General features: G+C 49.3%; 1 pseudogene; it reads right to left on the reverse strand.

The window, feature by feature from the left end:
- Positions 1-4881: 4881 nt before the first annotated feature.
- On the reverse strand, positions 4882-5895 carry LOC116458630 (Y-box-binding protein 1-like; annotated as a pseudogene).
- Positions 5896-8629: the final 2734 nt, after the last annotated feature.

Genomic DNA, 8629 nt, shown 5'->3' on the forward strand with positions numbered 1-8629 from the left:
TCTATATAGACACAGTAACAGGCTGATCTCTCCTTCTTTTCCCCACAATAGTAAGTGCTTAATGTGAAAGCTCTCAATGTTGCGTGTCCATTAATTACACTGAGTGTCTAAGCTTGGGAGAGGGGGAGTAGTAAGCTCTTGGCTGGTAGTTAAACTGGTGATTGGAGGCATTTGGGGGATTGATAACATTTCTGGAGGAGGAAGGGGTGAGTTGGATGTGTAGGGATCCCAGTGATCAGGTGGGAGGAATTTAGATTTAATCCCTGACTGGATTGTAGTTCACCAGCTGGGATTGTAGGCTGATTTATAGGAGTGGATTCCATGTTGATGGAATATCTGACTCCTTGCTTCTGAAAGGAATGAGAGAAACTGCGTGAAGGGGCTGGGCGTGGTGGCTCATGCCTGTAATTCCAGCACTTTGGGAGGCCGAGGTGGGTATATCACTTGAGGTCAGGAATTCGAGACCAGCCTGGTCTACATGGCAAAACCCCATCTCTACTAAGAATACAAAAATTAGCCATGTGTGGTGGTGTGGGATTGTAACCCTGGCTACTCAGGAGGCTGAAGCATGAGAATCACTTGAATCCAGGAGGCAGAGGTTGCAGTGAGCCAAGATCGTGCCACTGCACTTCAGCCTGGGCAACAGTGTGAGACTGTGTCTCAAAAAAAAGAAAAAAGAAAGAAAGAAAGAAAAAAAAGAAACTGCATGAAGGATTCTGTCTGTTCCCCAATAGCCCTAGGAAATCAGACTTGAGCTTGAGCCCTGGCAACTTCTGAACTGCTCAGTGAGGATTATTTAGGGCTGGAGAGATCTTAAATGACAGCTAACAACCATAATAGTGAGCATTTACTGAGCAATTACCATATGCAAGGCACTCTACAAATATGCCTCATGCATACTCAAACCTCTCAGGATAGCCTCATCACAACCCTATAAAGTGAGTAGTATTTAAAAGTCCTTTTTAAGCCAGGCGAGGTGGCTCACGTGTGTAATCCCAGCACTTTGGGAGGCTGAGGCGGGTGGATTGCCTGAGGTCAGGAGTTCTAGACCAGCCTGGCCAACATAGTAAAACCCTGTCTCTACTAAAAATACAAAAAATTAGCTGGGCGTGGTGGCAGGCTCCTGTAATCCCAGCTACTAGGGAGGCCGAGGCGGAGAATCACTTGAATCTGGGAGGTGGAGGTTGCAGTGAGCTGAGATCGTGCCATTGCACTCTAGCCTGGGCAACAAGAGTGAAACTCCATCTCAAAAAAAAAAAGTTCTTTTTTTTTTTTTTGAGACAGAGTCTCGCTCTGTCGCCCAGGCTGCAAGCTCCGCCTCCCGGGTTCACGCCATTCTCCTGCCTCAGCCTCTCCGAGTAGCTGGGACTACAGGCGCCCGCCACCACGCCCGGCTAATTTTTTTGTATTTTTAGTAGAGACGGGGTTTCACCGTGGTCTCAATCTCCTGACCTCGTGATCCGCCCGCCTCGGCCTCCCAAAGTGCTGGGATTACAAGCGTAAGCCACCGCACCCGGCCAAAAAGTTCTTTTTACAGGGGAGAAAACTGAGGCACAATGAGGTCAAATGATTTGCCAAGGTGTAACCAGTTTGTCTAATTTCACCTTCTCCCAAGGACCAAGGTGGATGGTGTTCCGCGCTTTTGCTTTGCAGGGGCTCCTGGACAAGGGCTTTTTTTTTTTTTTTTGACGGAGTCTCCCTCTGACTCCCGGGCTGGAGTGCAGTGGCGTGCTCTCGGCTCACTGCAACCTCCGCCTCCCAGGTTCAAGCAATTCTCCTGCCTCAGCCGCCTGAGTAGCTGAGACTACAGGCGCCCGCCACCATGCCTGGCCAGTTTTTGTATTTTTAGTAGACACGGGGTTTCATCATATTGGCCAGGCTGGTCTCCAACTCCTGACCTTGTGATCCGCCCACCTCAGCCTCCCAAAGTGCTGGGATTACAGGCATGAGCCACCAAGCCCAGCCGGCCAAGGGCTTTTGATAGTGGACAAGTGGGCCCACGGAAGCGGACTCCCCAGGAACACCCTGCAGGGCGCTGGAGGAGAGCAAGCTGGTTGCATCTGGCAAAGGGGCAACATCCTTTTCTGTAAGTTTGGGGACAGCAAGAGGTGAATTCAGGGTAGGAAGCTGAGGTCTTTACAAGGTGCTGGCCAGGACGCGGGCCTCAGGGCTCTCTCTAGAATGAATCAGCTCCCTGCTGTCTGCTGCCGATTTATTTATTTATGAGGCAAAGTCTTGCTCTGTCTCCCAGGCTGGTGTGCAGTGGCACAATCTTGGCTCGCTGCAACCTCTGCCTCCCAGATTCAAGCAATTCTCCTGCCTCAGCCTCTGAGTAGCTGGGATTACAGGCATAAGCCACCACGCCAGGCTAATTGTTGTATTTTTAGTAGAGACGGGGTCTGGCCCTGTTGGCCAGGCTGGTCTCAAACTCCTGAACTCAAGTGATCTGCCTGCCTCGGCCTCCCAAAGTGCTGGGATTACAGGCATGAGCCACTGTGCCTGGCCTTATTTATTTATTTATTTATTTATTTATTTATTTATTTTTGAGTCAGGGTCTCACTCTGTCACCCAGACTGAAGTGCAATGGCATGATCACAGCTCACTGCAACCTCTGCCTCCTAAGCTCAAGTGATCCTCCTGCCTCAGCCTCCCATATAGCTGGGACTACAGGCGTGTGCCACCATGCTCACCTAATTTTTAATTTTTTTTTTTTTTGTAGAGATTGGGTCTCACTATATTGTCCAGGGGATCCACCTGCCTCGGCCTCCCAAAGTGCTGGGATTACAGGTGTGAGCCACCACGCCTGGCCTAGAGGATAGTCTTTTTTTCCTAAATTTTTTTTTTTTTTTTGAGACCGAGTCTTGCTCTGTCACCCAGGCTGGAGTGCAGTGGCACGATCTTGACTCACTGCAACCTCTGCCTCCCGAGTTCAAGTGATCCTCCTACCTCAGCCTCCCAAGTAGCTGGGACTACAGGCTAACTTTAAATACCCAATAGAAGAGAGAAGGCTGGAGTCCAAATGACCAGTAGAAATGGTGAACGTTGATTGAGAGCTTTTCGGCGCTGTGGCTGGGCCTGATGCTCAGTAACTCTAATAGGCCAACCATGACCCCTTAAGGAGGAACTGTTGTTTCCATTTTATACCTGGGGAAACTGAGGCTCATAGAAGTTAAGAAAGTTGCTCCAGATCCCACAGCAAGCCGTTGTCTCTTCCCAGCCAAGGGAGACATTACACGAAGCACAAACAAGCCCTCTGGGTGGACGTGGTGACATTTGGCACGTGTGCAGTCTCAGACTCGTTCAAGGGCCTGAAATGAGTCATCTACAAATCAAAGAACCAGCCTCTCCGAACACACGATGAGGCTGGTTTGTACATTAGGAGGAGCTGGACCCAGATAATGTGGTTCCAAGCAGAGAAGATGGCCTTATTCCAACCGCGTCCCCTCTGCAAGCCCTTGGGAGTTGGCCAGGCCCAGTGACCCGTGGAAGAGGGGATGCTGTGCCCTAGTGTCCAAGCAGCACGGCTTGGCTCAGTCCGCTGGGCTTCTTCCAGCTCACGAACCTGTTTGTTTTTATCCTTCAATGTGAACCAGATGTGAGCACCTCGCTCTCCAGGAGGTCCCTCGCCCGTACCCCCCCACCAGGCATCATTGGCAGCTGCAGCTGATGGACCAGCCTCCTCCCTGCTCTCCGGCCTCTCTCACCCCCACGCCCCCTCCCTCACTGCACCTCCTGCACCTTCCCTTCCCCCAGCACGATTTGCAACAGGAAATGACACTGGACAGATCTCAAAAGTCCATATGTCCTGGACACTCTCTCTAGGAATTTCCTGGGCCTCCAGCTTGCTCTATGTGTCATGTCCTTCCCACTCAGTATCTGGGGGGAAAGAAGTGCTAAAGGAAAATGAGAGTGAGCGTCCCTCGTCCCCAGTGCTATCTTATCCCATTGTGATCTTGGGCAAGTGATTTATCTATGTCTGCATGGACTCATGAATGCAATAGGTTATAATCCATGACTCTCACTATTCACTGTAATAATTAAATTATTCCCAGGCCGGGTGCAGTGGCTCATGCATGTAATCCCAGCACTTTGGGAGGCCAAGGCGGGTGGATCACTTGAGGCCAGGAGTTTGAGACCAGCCTGGCTAACATGGTGAGACCCTATCTCTACTAAAAATACAAAAATTAACCAGGTGTGGTGGCACACACCTGTAGTCACAGCTACTTGGGAGGCCGAGGCACAAGAATTGCTTGAACCTGGGAAGCGGAGATAGCAGTGAGCTAAGATCATCCCACTGCACTCCAGCCTGGGTGACAGAGTGAGACTCTGTCTCAAAAAAAAAAAAAAAAAATTATTCCCAGTTTGGCCAGTGGGAGCCCACTCAAGCTCGCAGCTATGCCCTTTTCCTTTTGCAGTGACCCATCATTCTTTGAGCTTTTTAGTACAAGCTGTTCCAGGAGCATCTGTATTTTTTTTTTTATTTATTTAAGACCTTTATTAACAGGTGCTTGCAGTTCGTTGATTTTTTTTGAAAAAATCAAGTTGTAAACTTTTATTACAAATTAAAAATGAAGTTCTTAAAAATCTCAACTTGACCAGATATGAAACAATTTAAAAACCTTTAAAGGCGAATTGAGAAAAACCAGGCTTTTTTAAAAAACACGTTTGTTATTACCAAAAAGAGACGTCTTTAGGTAAAAATAATGAAAACCCAGTGCGGCATAGATAATGCAGATAGTTCTATTTATCTGGTCAACGGGCAAAAAGCAAGCACTTAAGGTCTTCAGCTCCAATCTTTTGCTCATTTCTTATTGCTGGAATTTCATATTTCTTCTTGTTGGATGACTAAACCGGATGATGGTAGAGATGGTAAGCCGGCATTTACTCAGTGCTGCCCTGCTCAGCCTCGGGAGCCGACGAATTCTCAGCTGGTGGATCGGCTGCTTCTGTCTCTTTGCCATCTTGTGGTTTAGGGTTTTCTGGGCGTCTGCGTCGGTAATTGAAGTTGCGGCGGTACCGACGTTGAGGTGGCTGCTGACCTTGGGTCTCATCTCCTTGATTTTATCTTCTTCATTGCTGTCCTCTCTAGGCTGTCTTTGGCGAGCAGGGCCCCTGCGGAATCGTGGTCTATATCCCCGATACATATTCTGCCTCACCGGTCTACCTTGTTCTCCTGCACCCTGGTTGTCAGCACCCTCCATCACTTCTCCCGGCACAGGAGGGTTGGAATACTGTGGTCGACGCCCATAGGGTCTCGGCTTGTAGTAAGGTGGGAACCTTCGCCTGCGGTAGGGCCGGCGTTGTTGGGCCTGGCCTTCGGGAGCACTCTCCGATCCCTCGTTCTTTCCCCCACTCTCACTATTCTGGTAATTTTGCTGGTAACTGCGTGGAGGACCCCTACGACGTGGATGGCGTCTATAATGGTTACGGTCTGCTGCGTATTTACTGCCTTGAACTGCAAGACCACCAGGACCTGTAACATTTGCTGCCTCCGCACCCTGTTCTCCTTGAACAACATCAAACTCCACAGTCTCTCCATCTCCTACGCTGCGAAGGTACTTCCTGGGGTTATTCTTCTTTATGGCAGTCTGGTGTACAAATACATCTTCCTTGGTGTCATTCCTGTTCATGAAACCATATCCGTTTCTTACATTGAACCATTTTACTGTTCCCAAAGCCTTCGTTGTGATGACCTTCTTGTCTCTGCCGGCAGGCGCCCCCGATGTGAGGCCGCCCGGGCCACCGCTCCCTGCGCCGCTGCCCCGTAGTGCCGGGTTTGGTGTCGGTGGCGCTGAGGGCGGGGGCGGCGGCGGGGCCGGCGGGCGGCTGCCGAGTCTCGGCCTCGCTGCTCATGGTTGCGGTGATGGTGACTGGGGCCGGCTGCTGCAGCTGCGGCTCCTCCCAGGGTGTGATGGTAACTAGGCCGGCGGCGGCGTGGGCCTGCTCAGAGCTCTCTGGGTCCGCTCTCGGCTCCCGCTACCGATCGAACTCTGTTTTTTTTTTTTTTTTTTTTTTTTTTTTTGTCCCAGCCCTGGAATCAGTCTGTTCTCTGAAGATCCTGGTTCCCTTTTTTGAAAATGGTATTTAGAAGTCAAGATCTGGATGCTACATGTGCTCATTGCCACTAGGATGAGGCTGTTCCCTGTCCCTCTCAGTGGATACAGCTAGGGAATGTGGATGTGTACACATACATGCACGTGCACATATACAGTCAAATCTGTATTCATTTCTTTGTTATTTTAAGAAATTGTGGGCTGGGCGCAGTGGCTCACACCTGTAATCCCAGCACTTTGGGAGGCTGAGTTGGGCGGATCACCTGAGGTCAGGAGTTCGAGACCAGCCTGGCCAATATGGTGAAATCCATCTCTACCAAAAATGCAAAAATTAGCCGGGTGTGATGGTGGGTGCCTGTAATCCCAGCTACTCAGCAGGCCGAGGCAGGAGAATTGCTTGAACTCAGGAGATGGAGGTTGCAGTGAACCGAGATTACACCATTGCACTCCAGCCTGGGTGACAAAGCGAGACTCCGGCTCAAAAAAAAAAAAAGAAAAGAAAAGAAAGTGTGGTAAAATACATATAACATAAAATTTGCCATCTTAACTATTTTTATTGTTATTTATCTTTTATTTTTATTTTTTGAGACAGAGCCTCATTCTGTCACCCAGGCTGGAGCACAGTGGTGCAATCTCAGCTTGTGGCAACCTCCACCTCCCAGGCTCAAGCCATCCTCCCACCTCAGCCTCCCAAGTAGCTAGGACTACAGGCACACGCCACCATGCTTGGGTAGTTTTTGCATTTTCTGTAGAGACGAGGTTTCACCATGTTGGCCAGGCTGGTCTTGAATTCCTGACCTCAGGTGATCCACCTGTCTCAGCTTCCTAAAGTGATGGGATTATGGGTATGAGCCTCCACAACCTGCCCCATATTTTTTATTTTTATTTTATTTTATTATTTATTATTTATTGTTTATTATTATTATTATTTTGAGACGGAGTCTCGCTCTGTCCCCCAGACTGGAGTTCAGTGGCATGATCTTGGCTCACTGCAACCTCCGTCTCCCAGGTTCAAGCAATTCTCCTGCCTCAGCCTCCTGAGTAGCTGGGATTACAGGCACATGCCACTACGCCCGGCTAACTTTTGTATTTTTAGTAGAGACGGGGTTTCACCATGTTAGCCAGGGTGGTTTCAAACTCCTGACCTCGAATGATCCACCTGTCTAGGTCTCCCAAAGTGCTGGGATTACAGGTGTGAGCCACTTTGCCTGGCCTAGATCCATGATTTTTCAACTGGACTACACACTTTCTTCAGGTCTCAGCAGTTGTCTTACTAATGGCCTCTTTCCCTTCCTGGACCTAATCCAGGACACCGTGTTGCATTGAGTGTCCATGTCTCCTTAGTCTCTGCTGACTGGTGACAGTTTCTGGTCTTCTCATGATTAGACAGGGAATGTAGAATTTTGGGAAGAATACCTAAGAGATGAAGTGCCTATCACATCCGGGATGTGTGATATCAACATACATGAGTCATGTTGGAAAGATGGACAAATGGGGATTCCAAAGCTGTTCATCACAGTCAGCAAATGGTAGAGGAAGGATTTGAACTGGGGCCACTCTGAGATGTGTGCTCATTTCCTTAGTTTGAGAAAAAGAACTGTCTGGTGAGGAAAACAAGGAAAGACCTCCGGTATTGAAGCGAAGGGTGGGAGGTGGAAGTCTGCACCCAGATGAGGTCCTTCAGGCAGGGCGGATTTGCCACCTGTGGCCTCTTTCCCAGGACCTTGTCCAGCCTTGTCCTAGCTTCCCTCTGTCTGGTGCAAGTGGCACTATCTTTTGTCCATTACATGGGATTGTCCGGTCTTTGTGCCACTAGTGCAAGGATGAAAATAATCTAATAATCCATCGAAAATGCATGTTTCATGAGAATTCAAGCTATACAAGAGTTGTACTATGCCAGCCAGCAGTCATAGGTCATCTGAACCCTCCTCCCTGCCCTCCCTGCAACCCCGCCTTCAGAGCTCTTACCGGCTCCCCCAGTGGGATGCCAGCAGAGGAGGCCGTCCACATGGAATTGGCTTATGGCTGTTGGTGACACTGGCTTTCCTTTACCTGCGTGGACACCTTTGTCTCGTAGTCATCAGGAAAATCACTGTCACTGCATCAGAAACGCTGGAACATCCTGAAGTTTCAAAGCAGAAATTCCAAACCATGTCCTCTGGGCAGTATTCAGCTAGCATATGTGTTTCGTTTGGCCCTCACTTAATTTAAAAAACTTAAAATTAGTCCACAACATGAAAAAATCAGAAGCTCATCATAAAAGACTGGATTTTGGCTTCTTTTGAAAAATCAGATGTGGTAATAGATGGCCCACATTCCCGTCTGGCGGCATGAAGGCAAGCGGAGTGGCAGCTGCCCCCGTGGCTCCGGCACATGTCCCCACTCCACCCCTGTCCTCTCCACTCCCCACGAATCACCATCCCCAACCTCATTCATTGGTGGTGTCTGCCTGGCCTCTGAAGGCGTTTGAGTCCACAGCCCTTGCATGAGATTCTTGCAGTTCATTCATTCACTCAGCAAACGCTTACTGCACTTCTACCCAGGCCAAGTTGTGTGAGAGGCTCCCGCATCAACAA

The sequence above is a fragment of the Hylobates moloch genome, unplaced genomic scaffold (assembly GCF_009828535.3).
Source record: "Hylobates moloch isolate HMO894 unplaced genomic scaffold, HMol_V3 SCAFFOLD_19, whole genome shotgun sequence".
NCBI classification, from domain to species: Eukaryota; Metazoa; Chordata; class Mammalia; order Primates; family Hylobatidae; genus Hylobates; species Hylobates moloch.